Raw genomic sequence first — 20,359 nt, 5'->3', positions numbered from 1 at the left:
GTATAGCGCATAATACGTTATGAAATAACACCTCTATGCGCTACCAAAGAGCTTTGGAAATTATTACCCTTTAGCTCCGGCAGCCGTTATCAGGAATAATCCTGCCAGGTACCCATCTACCTCACCTGGGTTGAGTGTGGCAAATGTAGATCAATGTCTTGCCAAAGGACGTTAGTGCCGCGGCGGGACTCGAACCGCAGACCTTGTGATCAACAGTCCGGTGACGTATCCACTCGTCCACAACACAGGACCACTACATAGGACTTTAGGACTCTGTCTGCTTAAGCATGGTTGTTTCCTGATGCAACATCATCAAAACATGCTTAATTTTCTTGTTTAGTGCTCGTATATCCTATATCCTGAGAGTTACTTTTATTTGTGTTACTTTCTTTTGTCTGATTCACATTTGAACTTCCTGGTTTCTAGTGATGAATTATTGGCCATAATTGTATTTATCATTGCATGTCTACTTTAAGACGTGATGATACAGAAGGGCTACAGCCTAGACAGAGCTTCATATGCTTCCAGCCCAAATAAAAAACTATTTAAATGAATCACAAGGAGTAGAAAGAGAAAAAGAGAGATGGGGGAGGGGGTACTAATATGAAGGGATGGGGATTTCCAGCTATCAATGAAATTGTTAACTGACATATATTATCATTAATATTTCATTCACAGGTTGCAGGAATGTCTGATGTTGAAATAACATGTACGTGAAGGTACAAAGTAACCACATTGTGTAACATATTTCCTAGTGAATGTTACCAAATATGTAAATGTAAAAGTGTTCAAAACGAATAGTCCCACCATTATTGTGGCTTGATAGCTCTGAAACCATGCTCTGTAATTGCCAATATTACAGTACGTGTCTATTTTCATAAAAAATTACACAGTGAGAGGGATCAAGAAACACTGTTTCAGTTCAAATTTACTATTCATAAAATCGAGATGGAAATCATTATCATTTCTCTGTCTATAATTATCTGATGCTTAGCTCCAAGATTAATCGTGTAAAAGTAAGTGCAATTTTGTTCTCTTCACACCAACCACATTGATTTACTGAGCATGATACTGCATAAATTGATGAGGAAATGTAACACTACACTCTATAAATGTGTTGAATTTTAAAAAGTTGCCAGTTTCCGAAAAGTAAATCAACTGACATAGGCCCTACAAGGATATTAATTCCCATTAGTTGATGTCTTTGTAATGCATGTTAATTTTTATAATGTGATATCATCAACTGTTCACATTTCATACAGAAAAATATAGAATACAGAAAATTAATTTCATTTGAAATAAAATAAAATTAAAAAACTATATATATATACTTCAAAATGATAGTGTTAGATAATTTTCAGATTGATGTGAATGGATAAGGATTCACGATTTGAATATATATTTTCTATATGAACCTACTAAAGATGTATGCACATCTAGTTAAATTAGATATTTGTCTACAGATGCTATGAATGGTTTTTCAAAATGTGATCAAATTATTCAAATATACATTTATATATCCAATCTTGTTGTTGTTATGGCTTAAATGACTTGGAGGACTAGGAGATATAAGAAACGTTGATTAATTACTATTGATTGATTATTTACTCTTCTTTGCATCGTTCGCTCTAACTGGCAAAACAGCGACAATTAGGAGGGAAAAAAAGTGTTACCAATGCAATTTTATTTCTCTTATCATCCTGTAATGTATTTTTCTCTTCAATGTTTTGCAGTTGCAATGTGCAGAAGTTGGTATTGCTTCCGGTTCTAGGACACCTACCCCCTGAACAACGATTCCCCCAGTGACCTACCCCCTGGACACCCATCTCCGGATAACCACCCTCTAGGACAACTACCCTCCTGACAACTATCCTAGGGGGTAGTTTCCTGGTGGGGGGGGGGGGGGCTAGTTTTCCGGGGGTAGTCTTCCGAGAGAGTGGTTGCCCTAGGGGGTAGATGTCCTAGAGGATGGTTATCCGGGGTTGATGTCCAGGGGTCGGTGTCCGGATACGATTACTTTCCGTGAATGAATCTCAATGAGCAAATTATCATGCAGTATCATGAATTTCCATTGTTCTTTTGCAGGGAACATTTTAATTTATATCATAGCTAGCCAGTTCTGAAACATCCTCGATTACAAATTACCATGCTCAAAAGTTGGAAATTATACATGTATTTTTGTTTTCATTTTTGATTTTGTCTAAAATAGCGTATGCAAGGGTTGTCCAAATCACATCACAAGTATACAACCGTTTATTTAAAATTAACATTCAAATGTTTTTTCTGGAATAAAGTTTGTTATTTTGTATTATTGTCCATTTCATTCAATTTTCACCAATTTATTTGTTCAATATTTCTACTTTTCCTCAGAACATGTGTTGTGAAGTTTGAATATTCCTTGCCGGTTTCATTATGCTATAAAAATAACCTTATAAATGTAAATGCCCTTTTTTGCCCTCCTTAACGATTTTAGATATACAGTTAACACATGAATTATTTATACTCCTTGTATATTTGATTTTTTTTTTCTTGTGTTTTTCGTTATTCAAGAATAAAAGGTCCACTAAGGGTAAATTATATGTTGGCTTTAATATATTACATTCTCAAGAAATGTAAATCGGGACAAATAAATTGTTTACATACTAATTTAAAAACTTGGTAAGGGTATAAATAATTTGTTCAATGTACATGTAGTGTAACATGTTTCAAAGGAATGGAAGTTTTACAGTGTAATTGTTAAAATTTAGATTATTAAATCTCGTTTTCTCAATAGTTGAGTTGAATACCCCCCCCCCCCCCTATAGGTAATACAAACACACCCACACCTGACAATGGCATAGTCTGTACATCCAGTCATTGATTTGAGTGTGCATTCGTGTTGGGGAGGAGAGAGAGAGGGGGGCACCACTTTTTCAGAGACAAAGGCAGGCACCGTGTAGTTCATTTAAGTAATACATTTAATGCTACTTCCTGGAAATTGAATGCATATAAAATTACGTAAGAACTGTTTGTTCTAGAGTTTTGGAAGAAATATTATATTCGGGTTAGTGCAAGACAACCAACATCACAGGCATGTACATAAGTTTGGCATTTCATTTTTTACTGTTTGGAGCCATGAAGGCGTTAACTTTGTATATATATTAGTTTTATGCTCTTGTGACTCAAAACAGAATTTCATGTTGACTAAATTTGTGATAGAATATATGATTGAATAAAATCACCAATCATTTTAATTTCACTCCTTAATTTTCTTATTGCCTTTTTCTTTATAAACATGTATGAATATGATACAAAGAAACGGTGTTTAAACAAATTATAATGAAGTATTTGCCATCACCTGGGCCGTGGACATAAGATTATAAATTTTAAAAAAAGTAGGCTTATATGCATCTTCTCTTTATGTTTTGAAGAACATTCTTCAGAGAAATAAACATGACATGAGATCATAATTTATCTCTATACATCTCGCAAGTTTCACCTGCTTTGTTTAGTTTTTTCCATTAAGTGTTTGTGGATGTAATACATCATAACTCCCTATAGGAGGTGACATCATATTTTGTAACCCCTTTCATATTCACATCTTAAATATATACGGGCTAGTATCGCTCCACCTGGTAGACCAATAATATTGCTATAAGAACAGTTACAACTTATAAAACATGACACCTTGAAACTGGTCCTGTATAATTGTGAATATGCAATATCAATAAAACAATATCATCTGCTTCAAAGTATGAACCACAACATGAAGAAAAATGCTTTACAATGAAACATGCTTTACATATTTCGGCCTATGTTATCCGAATTTAAGCTGAAAGCTAACTTTTGGCCAACTAAACCAAATTCATGGCAAATTTTACAGTAAATAGATAACGATGGTGTTGATAATGATGGTGATTATGATGGTGAAGGTAATGTTGATGACCATGTTAGTAATGATGAAGATGATCCTGCTGGTAATGTTGGTGATGATCGTGGTGGTAATGATTATGATGATGATGATAACGATGCAATTTCCATTATCATGCTGTATAGGGGTGCATTAATTGTCAATTAAAATATTTTCAACACAGGACCAAAGTACATGTACTAACAGAGGCAAACAAACCTGGCCACGTAATTCAACAGGGCATATTTGTGTTTCATGCGTAAGGGTGTATGCACTAGCTTTAATTTTGCTTAGTGGCAGTGTATATCACATGTAGTTGCTCTAACTCGGATGTATCACTCCTGATCCCATCAAAACGGGCAGAGTAGAGTGTAATGAGCATGCAATTTTCTGCCAAGAAACGTTTCATGAATCAGGGTACGGTAAGATTATAGTCTACTTGTTCTAACCCTTATATAGGCTGAATAGCTCATGGTTACAAAATGCGACCCGGCTACAAAGTAGGGGTGTGGTTGTAACTTATCCCCAAGTGCGTGTTCCCAGCACCCCCCCCCCCCCCTTTCAGAAAAGTTCGGTGTGTAAATTCAATACGGGTAGATCTTTTTTCTTTGTTATACGAGCTTTTTCAGCACCACCCCCCCCCCCCTCTTTCAGCAAAAGTCCAGTGTAATAATAATAATAATAATCCGGTTTTTTATATAGCGCTCAATACACCGATCCAACGATGTACCTAAGCGCTTTACAGATATATTATTACCCCGGTCATCGGATTCAGGCTTACCCGCACACAATGTGTGCACATTTTCCACTGCCTGGGGAGCATTCCAGCCAGTGTGTAAAGTTAATACGGATCTTTTTCTTTGTTACGAGCCGGAGATTCGGGGAACACGCATGCGGTACCTCCGTTCCCGGAAGGGGGGGGGGGAGGGGATTATTCGTTACGACTTTACTGCAGTAAAACTAAATATAAAAAAATATGATGAATAAGTATAAGAAAAATGAATTATAGAAAATAACTACCAATACCCCGGACCAATACCAACGAAGATTTAAGAATCACCATTATACCATCACCATCGTTATCATCATCGCCCCGGCCCTCCCCGTTTCTGTCTGTCTCTCTGTCTCTCTCTCTGTCTCTCTCTCTCTTTCCGTCCCCGAGACGGTAGTCAACATAAAGAATCTCGACTTTTTCATTTTGAGATGAGAAAGATATTATATTAGTCGCGTATTAACGCAAGTTTGATTGGCATTGATGAACAAATTATAATCACCGTAGTCGTCCAAGAAATGTTCCATAAATTTGTGAAAATGCAGGTATTTAAAAAATATAAACATAGCATTTTTTTTTCTTGATTTCTGTTTTTCTTTCTTCTTGTGGTTCGTTCTTTTTCCCCCTTCTTCTTCTTCATTAAGCTATAAGACAATAAACATGCACAATTATTGTACAATGTATCTATGATGACTTGGTAGTCAACGTTTGATATGGTACATTGCTGCCGATGTTGCTAAAGTCTGACTTTTCGATAAGGTCAGATAATGCTTACATGGTAAACAATCCTGAAGAAGAAGACTATCAGCTACTGATCATAGTTTAATTTCTTTATTTGCTTTAGTTGCAAAAGAGTCGTAGAGGGCTTTTTCCACTTTGAGCAGCGGTGCAGAGTCTCGTAATTCTGTCGCTGTACAGTTGGAAATATAATATCCGAAGAAACTGAGCAAGACCCCTTACTTTTCTTAAAATTTGCCTTTTTAATTGACAGTAGGTGAGATAATTTAGTTTTGCAGATAGATATTTAGGAAATTGTCGCACATCATTATTAATAATGAGTAATAGTAATCTATCTTTATCTAAAACTGCATGCGTATTTATGTTTTTATTCATACACCTGCATGGCTGCCGTAATTTGTACTTTTCCGCTTTTTCTTTTTGTTGCCATGAACAGGAGAGGATTAAAACTTGTATATTTAATTCATTTGAAAATTAATTCATTTGAAAGATTGTTTCATGCCTATATGTGTTGCATGGTGTCAAATCTGCAAATAATTCAACGTAATTCTTTTCCATTTGTTCAATCATCATTGTTCATTCTAGTTTTAGAATTTGGTCGTCGTCTTCTTTGTTACCTTTTCTTTAGCCAATATCAAAATGTTTTCAGGAATCTTTCACCAAACTATCTCATTGAAACTGAACATAAACCTAATCCATAATTTTGACCCCAAACCTATCCATAACTCTTATAACATAACTTTTATACGCTAACACCCTAAACTTAGCCACGAATCGCCAATTTAGCCCTAACCCCCATCAATTCCATAGCTTATTCATAGGCCCCGACCCTAAACAAGACGGTATAAACCAAATTATGAATAAAATAATCATAACCCTGTTCAAACTTTGAACTTAACCTATACAAGTAACCGTACCACTATAAGCAGTTAATAATATTTGTAATATCATGTTTGACTTTTAATAGCAAACAAAAACAAGTGATTTGTTTTTCTTCTATTTTATTAATATATATATTTTCTGTTCGTATTCTTTTTCTAAATTAGGGCTTGTTTGGATTTCTCGCCTTCCAACCTATTTGTATATTTATGTGTATGTTTTATTTAACTTTGTATGTAAATCATGTTAATATATAATGTATGTTTCTTTGTAAAATTGTGATTGCTTTTTATATGCACGGTCATGCCGAAGAACAGCCATTGGATGAAGTATGTCATCGTGCTAAAATAAAATAAATAAACAAACAAACAAACCCCAATATTTAAACAACAGACATACCCACTAATATGCTTGAAGTAGACGTATAGGGGGAGGGGCGTTTTATTTAGAAAACCACGTAAACCCACTATTGGGACATCACTGCAGAATAATCAACCATCCATAATTATGAATTAGGGTCGGTGTCAGGAATAGGGTTAGGGGTAGGAATACGGTTAGGAATATGGTTAGGGTTATGACCAGGGAGGGGGTTATAGGACTAGGGATTGGACTAGGGTTAGATTTAGGACTAGGGTTGGGTGAGAGTTAGAGTTAGGACCAGGATTTGGGTTAGGGTAAGGACTAGGGTTGTGGTTACAATCGGGGTAACAACTAGGCTTACTTTCAACCCATTCAGCTCTTTTTGGATGACCAATAATCCAGCTTTCCAAAAGTGGAACAATAGGCGAACAATAATAGATGAAGATTGACCTCTTTATCCAATCTCTTTCACACTAAATGCAACTTTTTATGAAATATGCTTTCAGTTGACATTTGACACAGGCAGTGGCGGATCCAGGGTGGAAGCCGGGGGGGGGGGGGGGGGGGGGGGCACCGTCCCTCACCCCTGGCAAAAAAAGAGTAAAAAACACAATGTGTAACCACAATTTTACCTTAACCAGAATTTACCCCCCCCCCCCCCACACTAATTCGCAGGCTGATTCGCCTCTAAATAATTTCTCACGAATTGGACCCCCAACCTCGCCGGCGGCTGCATCCGCCCCTGGACAAAGATATACCTGCATTGCCCGGCCTTAACACATATCCAACACACATCATCACCCCCCCCCCCCCACCTCCCCGGCGTAGAAGGGAGACGTAATCAAACATTGAAAAGAAAAAGAAAAGGACAAGAATAAACAGAGAAAATAGAGGAAAAGGGGGAAGGGAATGTGAAAAGAAGATGCTACGACACCCTACCGCCCACTCCAATTCGCTCCTGCGCACTCAAACTCACGCTCTTGCTATGCTACATCACTGAAAGCCCTCATTACAACATACAGTTCCTCAAACTCACTTATACACACAGTAAGGGACACAAAGCTGCAAACTAAACACGTCTAAACAAAAAAATAAAGCACAGATAAAACAGACTTTGTTTGGGCAATCCATGATTATATGCTATGTATAATACCTCCTACAAAATCTGAGAAAAAATTGGGTTGTACGACACATGCTCATACCAAAATTGCTCAACAATAGTTTTCTACACTAACTGAAATCCTAACTTCAACCCTGGACCCATACCATTTCTAACCCTAAATTTTAACTAAATAAAAATCAAACCTGAACCCTAACCCCAATTTTTTCATTAAAAAAAGCCTAAAGCAAATGTCAAATCACTGCAAACTGACCATCGTGTTCCTGAAATCATATTGACTACATGGCAATCTTTCTTCATTAGGCTATTATATTTCAGCATAACCTACATACAATAAACTGATTGCATACTTTGAATGATATATATTGCAGTATTATCCTAAAATAAAAATAGAATTTCTCATCAAAATAATATATATAACTATATATACACAGGTCATATATATATATATATATATATAGCCTAATACAGAAGCTATACTGTAAACATCTTTAAAACTGTACATGTTATCATTTGTTACACATTTAAACTTTGAAAGGCATAACTGCAGTCAGGTATTACCCCAAAGTATGGATGGGGCATCACCTGAAACATAGCACATCAGGTAATACGGCCAGGCAAAGTAAATAATAAGTATGAAGTGGGCGCTTGATCACCTTTGAATACAAAAAACTTACCTAGATTTTAACTAGTGGGTTACCGAAAAAAAGGAAACCATCAAGGAATTTAGATGATGACCAGGGACTTATAATTGTCACCTCTCATATGTTTAGTACACTATTAAACTTTTGGAGGGGATAACTTCGAGGAACTTGTACAATGGTGATCATCTTGAGAAAGCGGAAAAACTGGTTGGGCAAGGGGTTACCAAATTGCAGAGCTGCCAACCTCCAGAACAGAAAATCAGTAATCACAAGGCTCAAAATCAGTAATTTCTTATGCGGCGCTATGAATCTAAAAAAACGACACGCCAACACTGCGCGGACGCATGATTATCTGAAATTTTTGGTGATTTTACTCACACAAAGATGTTAAGTATTGAATTTCAGGTCATCACAACACAGTTTATCATGAAAAATGGCTCCTATTCACAGCACTCGCTACGATAAATCATATTTAATTCATTAAAAAAAAAAAAAAAAAAAAAAAAAAAAAAAATTTAAATCCGTAATTTGAGACAACATTCCGTAATGGTCGTTAATTTCCGTACCAATTACGGGAAATCCGTACTAGTTGGCAGCTCTGAAATTGTGCATGAGTTATAAGATACTTCATGTTTGTATAAGGGATCTTATTTGGTTCTTGTGTACATGCAAATGTAACAGAAATAGTATGGTTGAATGCTCAATCCTTCAACTGAGAGAAACTAAATGAGCAAATACATGTACTGGATATAGCATAATTATACGAAAGTTACTTCATGTATAATACGATGAGATGGTTTCATGTTGCAATGCCCAAGGTTATTTGTTAACACTTTGTATATATATGATTAGTGATATTGTATTCAGACTGATGAAAGAGAACCTTTTAAGCACACCATAACCTGTAAAACACTACATAAGAACATAAGGGTGACACCATGTATACTTCTATCATGTTCAAACCACAGCTAGTTAAGGTATATGGTTGAAACTATACTGCATTATACTGCTATACTATCCTCAATGATATACACACAAGCATCACAAAGAGGTGGCAGAAAAATATATTAAATCAAGAATTAAATTAGGTTGCTTACAAAAACCAAGGAGGGTGTGATTGTCCTCTAAAAATGTTAAATTTGGAAATTGTATTGCTTTATTAATAGCTTATTTTGTTCATTCAATTACTGGTAATGGGAAAATCTACACAAAACAACGAAAAGAAAGTAAACAGCAATGAACAATGAAAATAGGTTGCTAGCATTGCCAAAAGATATTACACATAGAGTATTGATTAGAAGGAGTCAATGATAGGATTCCCTTAGTTACCAAGTTGTTGATAATACTACAAAAGTTGAACACATTCCCCAGAATTTGCATTTGCATGTAATGGGAAAATACCTCAAAATCACTCTATATGATTTTAGGATATTTATGGTTGAAGAAAAAACTTGGTTAAAGTGTATCAGGTTATGCACACACATGCATGTACATGAATATACTACCCTTAAAAGACACACATGTTAATTGAATGTGAGCATGAGCCAACATCTCCAACTAGCAACTTTCATTGCCAATTGCTAATTTTAAGGATGCATACATGAAGCTACATAATTCCTTTAACTCAAATGAGCTGAATATTATGCATCCATCTGCACTCTATATAGCACTGGCTTTCGTAAAATCTGTAGTTTTTTACTACTTTTACACACAACATAGTAGAATAAGTTATATTTAAAACTTTGTGTAGCTACAATTTTCATACAATATTTAAAGGTATCCGGTAACTTTGTTTCAGATTCTGAAACAAAATTCTGGATTTAGCTCATGCTGCAATGATATAGACCTTTAGGTCAGTCAGGAACCCCAGGACTTTTACAAGCCGATCGCCTGTCTGATTATCAAGATATCTATGATTGGAATTACAAATTTTGAAAACCGTTTGCTAAACGGTTTTCATAACACTACAATATATTGGGGGAAAAGAGTATGGTAAAACCGATCACTCAAAGATTTTTAATTTTTTGAGGCACTTCTTGATCATTTTGAAGCGCAATTTTTTTAGGACTTCAATTTAACACCATATCACAGACACTGATAACACGTCGGGCCGTGTATCTCAGATTTAACATTGTTAAATGATCCCTTTAATAGAACAAGTACATGATTCCAATAAGAGGGAAATTGGTTTGCGGAAGCAGTTACAAAAATTGTCCCCAAAACTGTAGTAACAAATGAGAAGTAGAAAATATGCAATAATAAGTATATCCCTTTAAATATATAGCAAAGTGCCTCATTATTACCCACTGGCTTTGGCCAAGCCGTATCAAGACAACCACCCCCAGGAAAATTACCACCCGGATCCACCCTGATAATAAGTTGGTTTTTATAAAGACAGATTTTGAAAAATTTATTTTGGGGTGTCCTTGGGGGTAATTGTCCTTAGAGGGGGGGGGGGGGTATTGTCCTTGGGGGTAATTTTCTGAGGGGGTGATTGTCCCGCTGGTAATTGTCACTCCTGATATAACTATGTCGTTATGATAGGAAAGAAGAATACATTTATATAGTTCATATTTATTTTGCAGGGTACTTGACGTTTTTCTGTAAATCAGCATCTTTGTTGTAATGTGGGCTTCTTCACAAGGAAAGTGTCTGTTCTGCTAGATACTCCATCGTTTGGTTCAATTCCCCTTGTAACTTCTGAATTAAATTTCTGCAGACCTTCTCATTTCATGTTTGTTTACACATGGTTGTCTTTCTCTAGACCCTCCTACAGGTGTACTTGGTCATCATCATTTCAGAAAAACCAAGAGCCATGCCGTTAGCCTCTGCCAGGTCCCTCTCAGTGCATGTGTCAAGCAGCATCACCTTGTACTTGATGGGATCCCATATGGAATCTGTTGGTTTGAGAAAAAAGAACAGAGCTTTCATTTGATTTCTGGTCTCAAGATCAGTATGAACAATGACAACAGTTATGTTTCTTTCATTTTGTGTAGGATTCATTAAAATGTCTACAAAGTTCGTCTTAATTACCTTTTCCCCCTTCATGATATAACGTTAACAGATAAAATGTGAAAATCATTCTTAATTTGATTCAATTATCTTTATCTAGGAAGGGTGTTTCCAACACATGTTTCAAACTAGCAGAATACATCTAAACCACGCTATGGTTATGCAATTCACTTTTAAATGTTATATATTCCTTGTAATTGTTTGTACAAAGAGATGTTTGGAAAGGTATATTAATTTTTTTTGTAAGGCTGTCCAAAATTTACACTGCAGTTTGAATAAACTGAAAAAACACAAGAATTAGTCACTACATGAGTGACAATTTATGGTTATTTCTTAAGTAACCCTTTACCTGTTAATGCATAACATCCAAAGACAACAATATGAACAAGGGAAAAATAATTCGCAACACTAAATGATGTTTTATATTCAGTATGTTACATTACCATATTTTTTTCTCCTAGTAGTAGTAATAACAATAATAATGATAGAGTTATTGGGCGCATAATAAATTGAAGTTTCTCTATGCGCTTGTAAGAGTGCTCACATACGATAACTGATGAGTACAGACCATTAAAATGACAAGGAGTGAAACATTCAACATATGCCTTTGTACAAAGTGCAAAATAAGATCACATCTTAAAAAGGGAAAAAGTATCATTGATTGAAATGGTGATATTATATGGTTGACACAATTGTAGATAATGCACAAATGTTATTTTTCTCACAAATTACATTGGTTTTAGAAGAACCTTTCAACACAATTTCTTGATCTTTGCTGCAATGCATGTAATAAGACAGGGAAATTGTTTACTTTTTAAAGGAAAATAGGTAAATCATCTTCAGAAAAGGTGGCATACAAAATGTAGTAATAGACTAATAGGGCGATTCAAGACAGTTGCGAAATTTGCAACTGATATTTGCAATTGATTGCAACGCCCACTAGTCTCCTAAATTTCCTAGGATTTTGTTAGGATTAATGTTTTAAGAAATAAATAAAATTAACTAGATCTAGCTTTTATTCTTCCCTCTATCTCTCTCTCTCTCTTACTATTAGGGCATTGCTAGAAAGTTCAGTTGCGATCAATTGCAAATTCGCAATTATGCGCAAGACTTACGCTAAGTATGTGCAAAATTTATTCCAAACTTATCATGAATATCATATTACAGTAGGTGTACAATGGATCTCTTACAATACTGATAGCATACTGTTTTACTACCAACAAGTAACCAATTTTTTAAAAGTTTGCAAATGAACTGGGTCACAGAAATCTTTAGATTTTGAACATACAGTAATACGTTGATTGTAGGTTTTTTTGAATAAATAGACTTGAGCACTGATTTAATTAAAGTATTGATTATTCATCTAACAAACAAACAAAAATTAGTAACAAAGATAGTACACATAGCTATCTCTTTATTGAATCTGCTTTGCTTTCAGAAATTACATGCCAATTGAGAAAATATAATGTAGCTATCAAAAACGCTTCTTAAAAAAGAGGATGCATGGTAAAATAATGACCATCTCCCATCACTCTAATTATATAAAATCATATGTCTTTGTTAACTGCCTCCCTAAAAATCATTTCATTCCCCTGTTATGACTAACTGTATTCAGACTATTGAGAAACAATAATACAAAACAGGTAAATGTAATAGCTCATTGCAAAGTAAACATGTATAAGTTTAAAACAAATTAAAAATGGTCATGAGCATTACTAGTACATTATGTTCCGGAGGCATACATTTTTACAGACATGTAGCCATTGAAGAGCTAGAGTACATGCAGCACGTAATAGACCATCAATAAAAAATAAAATGGTTAAGATGATGGGGCAGGAGTCTGAAATACCCTCATCTTTTCTAAAATCCGAAGTTTCCTAGTAATTAAAATCTATCTACATATACATGTACATACCTCATAGATTGGCTGCTAGTGGTATACTGGATCATCCTGATCTGCCACATTGTCAAAGGATAATCAAAAGCCTCTTGTCCCAATCGGTGGAGTACACATGTATGCAGTTCTTTCTTCATCTTGACAGTCACCTTGTGCCGCCTCTGCCTTGATAGTGACCAAGTATCTGCCTGCTCCTCTGGAAATGAATATGTGTTTTGAGAATAATCAAAATATATCAAATATTTAACATATCATACACAACACAGGATCACAAGAAGTACATATTCGTATAATATTTCAGTACAGATGTGTAATTTATTGATCAATATATCTACATGCTACACCAACTATCGAAAATTACTTTGACAAAGCTAAAGAAATTCATGTCACGTATGCAAATGATATTAACATCTTCCAATAATCTTTTGCTAAAAGCATCTCAAAGATGCGATACATTGTACGAGTAACAGTGTGTATATATGCATCAGTGATAATAACCCTGAATTCTGTTGCTCTATGATCTTGGTAACAAACATTTTCAAATTCAAAAAGCGATAAAGCAAAATTGAAATTCATGATTGATTTACAGGTATACATGTATTATTTGTTAGTTTGTTCATGCATTTATTTATTTAATTTTTCATAAAGATACAATCTAATAAAATGAACATATAAATGTATCCAGGGGCGGATCCAGCAAGCAGCAGGGGAGGGGGCCAAAGAGGGGGCCCAATTCATGAGAGAATATTTAGCGGCGAAACAGCCAGCCGGTGAATAAGCGGTGGGGGGGGGGGGGGGGGGGGGGGAGGGGGGAGTAAGAGGAGCAATAATTGTTTTTCTTCTTTTTGGCTCCCGAAAAATTGGAAAATCGCGCCGGTCAATAATTCATGATTTCAATAAAAAGATATTCAAAATCATCTGATTGAGTTTAATGCCATCTCTATACAGTAATGTTAAGTGAATCTGAATTTAACATAGCAACACCACCACCCCTTCAAAAAAAACATTTGGATTGAATAAAAGTATAACCTTGTTTATTGAAAAATTTGTGACTTCATGTTTCAGAGGAAGCTAGAGAATGAAAATTCAAGAGTATCAATATATCCATCATTCACATTACCGGTAGATGGTCTACTGAGGTTCCTTGAGTTAGTGTATAAACTTCATAATATGTCCTAATTTGGAATTTAAGTCATCTGAATAATATTCACATTTGTGACTTACTATTTACAAGCTTCATTACAAGATTAATGTTCTTGAAATATTAAATTGATCATTACCGGTATACCCTTGAAAAGCCCAATGTCAGTAATATCTTTAGTGGGAAATACATTTGACAAACATTATGAAAATACTGGAGAAATGCATGTGCAGGTACTAGCATTTATGTTATCCTTGTTCATATTAGTATTTATTTAAAAAAAGTATAATAACTAAAAAAGGTGCAATACGCAGATGACACTTCTATATTTTTCAGAGAAGAATCATCTGTGAAATATATTTTGGAAGAATTAGGCAGATTTGGAAGCGTTGCTCAATAAAGATAAAACAATTTTGAAATGGTTGGGTCCTACTCAGCATAAATGAAACTTTCAAGCGTTTGGCCTTCTTTGGAAAGATGGCTGTATCAAATACTTAGGAGTTTATATAGACACTGACCTAGATTTAGTGGTGAAATTAAATTGGGAAATGAAAGTAGAAAAGATACAGAGAATAGTAGACAATTGGCGGAAGAGAAAACTTACAATTATACGAAGAGTTCTCATAATTAAGACATATTAGTCAAATAGTTCATCTGATTATGTTTTGCTCAGTACCAAATTAGATTGTAAAACAAAATAGAAAAGATTAAATACAATTTTTGGAAGGAATTCAAAAGTTGACAAAGTGAAAAGAAAAATGATAGTTAGAGATTATACTGATGATGGAATAAGAATGATTGATTTTAACAAGTTAATACATAGTTTCAGATTGAAATAGGCTTAGAAGAATAGTTGATGACACAGAAAGTTATTGGAAAGACTTTGCAATGTTATATTTTCAACCATTAGGAGGTCTCAATTTACTTTTGAATTGTACTATCGAAACGTGATAGAAAAATATTTTGTCGTCAAATTGCCAAGGTTTTATTTAGAAATTATGAAAGCCTGGTCATATATAAATGATATTGTGAAACAGGATTATATTCATTTGGATGCTCAGATTTTATGGTATAATAAATATAGGCCTATTACGCGTAAAAAACAGCCAATCTTCTATAGAGAGTGGTACCTACATGTAAGTAACATAATCTTTGTAAAAGATATGTATATTAAAGCCCCACTGTCCTACTTGTAGCTACTTGCTCCCTCTATATAGAAAACTTCCCCAACCGGTGCCTGTTGGTCCCCCATGATCCTCTATTTCTTATTTTAGTTGAGAGCTGAGTTAATGAGATAGCCACCTGTCAGTGACCTCGCTGTGTGGTCTAATCCCTTCTGGCCCAGTAGTATTGACGGTCTTTAAAGGAAACTTTATATCCATGACAAAATTGATAACAACCATTGAAAATTAAAAATAAAAAGCGACAGCACTGTTTTGTTTTTTTTATTTGAGAAATGCAATACCAAAAGTTTGCACTGATAACTTAAAAGAATCTATTTTGTTAGAAACTCCAACTATACAAATTGGTAAAAAGGAAAAACGAATGGAATTTGTGTCAAGTAGGGTATTTTATCATATTCTAGCAAGGGACAAACTTAATTGATTATCATTTAAACTGGAAAAAGATGTTCCAAAGAAATTTGATGAATGTAAAGGAAACTAAATTGAAACAATTTGATTTTAAGACAATTTATAACTGATTCCTGTAAAAAGAATGTTATTTTTATGGGGATTTAGTAATTCTGATATACATGTAGATCTAATGTGAAACATGTAACTGTAGAGAAGATTTATTTCATGCTTTTTTGAACTGTGAAATGAACGTGCCCTTCTTTGAAAAATTAATGGAAATGATAAAGCATGTCTATAAAGTAGATATTGATTTTTATATTGGTCTTTTGTTTAAAAAAATTTGGAAAAAAATATTGATGATATTGTTAAAAAACTTTGAAAACAAATTTGTTTTCAAAGGCGACCTGCCGTAGCAACAAATAGAGTTGACAAAAGACTTTTTTCGTTGACGATAAGCCATGTATCTTTCGTCTTCTTTGTGAAATGCAATCATATACAAACTGCATTGCACCTAGCCTACATGTACAGTACATCCACTTACCCATACAACACACTGTCACTACAGTCAGTCTCTTTATAGACTCTATTATTATTATACTATTAGAGGCAGTCAGTGCAGTGGACATGTGGAGCTAGCTACAGGAGAAGTATTAGGGTCTTATAGATTTGCACGTCGACACAGTGGACTGCTCCGTGCAACATCCTTTGAAGGCACTTTTAAAAGGACGTCACATGCAGCAGTCCACTATTTCAACATGCAGAAGTCAATATTGTTTATAGCACAACTACCAACGACAATATCACACTCTTCGGACACTCTGAACTTAGTGAAGCTTTTGGTCTATTAATCAGTCAAGCTACATGCAGTGCTAGGTGCACTCCCATTCATCAACTAGTATTACAACATTATTTTACAAGACTAAGAGGTTGTCAAGATTGGAATCCTGTACGAACTAACCAACGACTCGACTGGTATTAGCAGATTAGTGAGCTAAGCTACGCCACTCCAGCAAAGCATAGAGAGTCAATGCTAATGCGTATACGTATTGACCTCTAGCACTGCATGCTTGCTGTGAGGCAGGTATTATTACACCCATACACAAATACACGTAGATCGCATAGACTCTACACAATCATGTCGATGCAGCTGTAAGCAAAGTTTGACACTAGACTTACAATTTGAATTTTTTAATTATTCTTTTTAACATCAAGTAAGTTTAAAAAAATGTATTTTAGACTCTCTAGAGTCTACTCTAGTCTAGAGTCTACTGCTATTTCAGTATTTCTGTATTTTAGGTGTCATCAATTGTCACTAAAGTACCGATTTTGAGTGAAATCAGTTGAGTTTTGTACAGTAGTGTTTGAAATGTTGAGAATCAAAAGCACAGCTTTTACTACACAGCCAGGATAGTGATGCTCCTATGTGTGAGCTACAAACTGTACGCCACCCTTAGCCGGCCTGGCACGGCCGGAGCACCAGGCTATCTGACCTGTGCTACTGCTAGTACTAGACTAGAGCCAGTAGACATGGTAGAGGCTATAATGTACATAGTTACAATACATACTGCGGGCCGCGGTCAGAATCACACAGTTCCGAGGGCCAATTAATGATTAAAACGAAAATTATGCTTCTTGTTGATAAATCAAAGGAAAAAGCAAAACAAATCTTACCTTAAAACAGCGTAGACTAGATCTAGAGATTTTTCACGGCTCATGAAGTTGTGCGTCACGCGCGTCGGTACTGAGTAGCCAAGTCAGGTGATAACAACACGTGTTTCCCAATGATCTATAGTCTAGTCTAAACATACGAAGACGCTATTACATTTAGCTGATCAGGTGTACCAAAAGCAACTGTCTGTCTAAAAAGTAAAGAGTAACTCCATTTCCAGTATTCAGCAGGCACGTAGCCAGAGTTTGATGTTTGGGGGGGGGGGGCACATACATGTAATCAATCGAGGTAAAAAAAAGGGGTCTACAAAATTTCAACCGATCCTGGAAATTTTAGGGGGGGGGGGGGCACGTGCCCCCCCGTGCCCCCCCCCCCCCCCCCGTGGCTACGTGCCTGGTATTCAGTACTAGATCTATATATACATAAATATATATATATATATATATATATATATATATATATTCATATTTGTCAGGTAATATGCCAGGGCTGGAAAGTGAATTCCTGCTCGATAACAAAACAAAAATTAATATTTTGTATAGTTCTGTTCTCGACAAGGGACGTTTTGTCTTCTACACATTCCTCGTTTACGTGTCGTCTTGGGGAGGGGGGGGGGGGAGGCTGTAAGAATTTAAGTACTGGATATTAAACAGTTATTTCGTATACCTTCCTAATAGAGTGACCACCCCTTTGTTCTAAGCGATTCAAAAGAGGGAGGGGGGCCCCTATCAACATCCTCTATAGCCAACAATGCCTAAGCGGTGCCCGCTGGCCCCCTATAGGATCCCCTTTTTCTTATGTTAATTGAAAGCTGATTTGAGGCTATAAGAGTTAAATTATTACCATTCTAATGGAGTGATGAAACAGGTGGGCAGATCGTTTCTATGGTGGGAGGGGGGAGGGGGCGGAGCAAACCCTAGCCCAATTTTTCTATATACTATTTATATTTGATAGGTAGTGCCAGTGCTAGAAAGTGAATTCCTGCCAGAAAACTAACAAAATGTTTAAGAAGGCTTAAGATACCTAGATCAATAGACTATTTTCAGTTATAGTCTTCGATTTTAGTACAGAATTTCGACAGGGGACCTTTTAGAATTCAGATTTTCTGTTGGGAGGGTCGGGAGGGGGTACGGGATGTTAGAGTTGAATAACTAGAAATGAAATCGTTATTTATTCCACCATTCGTATGGAGTGATGAAACATGTGGGCAGATCGTTTCTATGGTGGGGGGGGGGGGAAGCAAACCCTGGATGATTTGTTTCTATATATTTCAGCTGCTGCTTTTAGTATATTATACATAATTATACTCTGGTGTTGATAAGGTGATATATATATATATATATAATATATATTTGACAGGTATAGTGCCAGTGCAAGAAAGTAAATTCCTGCCAGAAAACTAAACAAAATGTTTCAGAAGGCTTACGATGCCTAAATCAAAAGACTAATTTCAGTTAGTCTTTGATTTGAGTACAGAATCTCAATAGGGGCATTTTAATATTCACATTTCCCCTGTTTTTGGGTCGAGAGGGGGTACGGGATGTTAGAGTTGAATAACTAGAAATGAAATCGTTGATTTTTCCACCCTTCTTATGGAGTGATGAAACATGTGGGCAGATCGTTTCTATGGTGGGGGGGGGGGGGGCAAACCCTGGATGATTTGTTTCTTTATATTTCAGCTGCCGCTTTTAGTATATTATACATATACTCTGGTGTTGATTATGTTATATATATATATATATAATATAATATATATTTGACAGGTATAGTGCCAGTGCAAGAAAGTAAATTCCTGCCAGAAAACTAAACAAATGTTTCAGAAGGCTTAAGATGTCTAAATCAAAAGACTAATTTCAGTTAGTCTTTGATTTGAGAACAGAATCTCAATAAAGGACTTTTGATAATCTACATTTTCCCCGTTTTGGAGTCGGATTGGGAGGGGGTGGGGGCTGTTAGACTTGAATTACTAGAAATGAAATCGTTGATTTTTCCACCCTTCTTATGGAGTGATGAAACATGTGGGCAGATCGTTTCTATGGTGGGGGGGGGGGGGGGGCAAACCCTGGATGATTTGTTTCTTTATATTTCAGCTGCCGCTTTTAGTATATTATACATATACTCTGGTGTTGATTATGTTATATATATATATATAATATAATATATATTTGACAGGTATATTGCCAGTGCAAGAAAGTAAATTCCTGCCAGAAAACTAAACAAAATGTTTCAGAAGGCTTACGATGCCTAAATCAAAAGACTAATTTCAGTTAGTCTTTGATTTGAGTACAGAATCTCAATAGGGGCATTTTAATATTTACATTTCCCCTGTTTTGGGGTCGGGAGGGGGTACGGGATGTTAGAGTTGAATAACTAGAAATGGAATCGTTATTTGTTCCAACCTTCTTATGGAGTGATGAAACATGTGGGCAGATCGTTTCTATGGTGGGGGGGGGGGGGGAGGCAAACCCTGGATGATTTGTTTCTATATAATTTCAGCTGCTGCTTTTAGTATATTATACATAATTATACTCTGGTGTTGATAAGGTGATATATATATATATAATATATATTTGACAGGTATGGTGCCAGTGCAAGAAAGTAAATTCCTGCCAGAAAACTAAACAAAATGTTTCAGAAGGCTTAAGATGCCTAAATCAAAAGACT

At 35.5% G+C, this 20,359-nt stretch overlaps 1 long non-coding RNA gene across 1 annotated transcript; it reads right to left on the bottom strand.

Annotated features, from left to right (window-relative positions):
* Window positions 1–10,870: 10,870 nt before the first annotated feature.
* LOC105441370 lies at window positions 10,871–17,797 on the bottom strand. Its single transcript, XR_971996.2, has 3 exons — window positions 17,698–17,797; window positions 13,330–13,507; window positions 10,871–11,299 (listed from the first exon to the last, which is right to left on the bottom strand). It is a non-coding gene; the product is annotated as an uncharacterized LOC105441370 (long non-coding RNA).
* Between the last annotated feature and the right edge of the window lie 2,562 nt (window positions 17,798–20,359).

This window comes from Strongylocentrotus purpuratus, unplaced genomic scaffold, assembly GCF_000002235.5.
Source record: "Strongylocentrotus purpuratus isolate Spur 01 unplaced genomic scaffold, Spur_5.0 spur5_scaffold_1, whole genome shotgun sequence".
NCBI lineage: Eukaryota > Metazoa > Echinodermata > Echinoidea > Camarodonta > Strongylocentrotidae > Strongylocentrotus > Strongylocentrotus purpuratus.
This window is presented reverse-complemented; position numbering and strand designations above follow the sequence as displayed.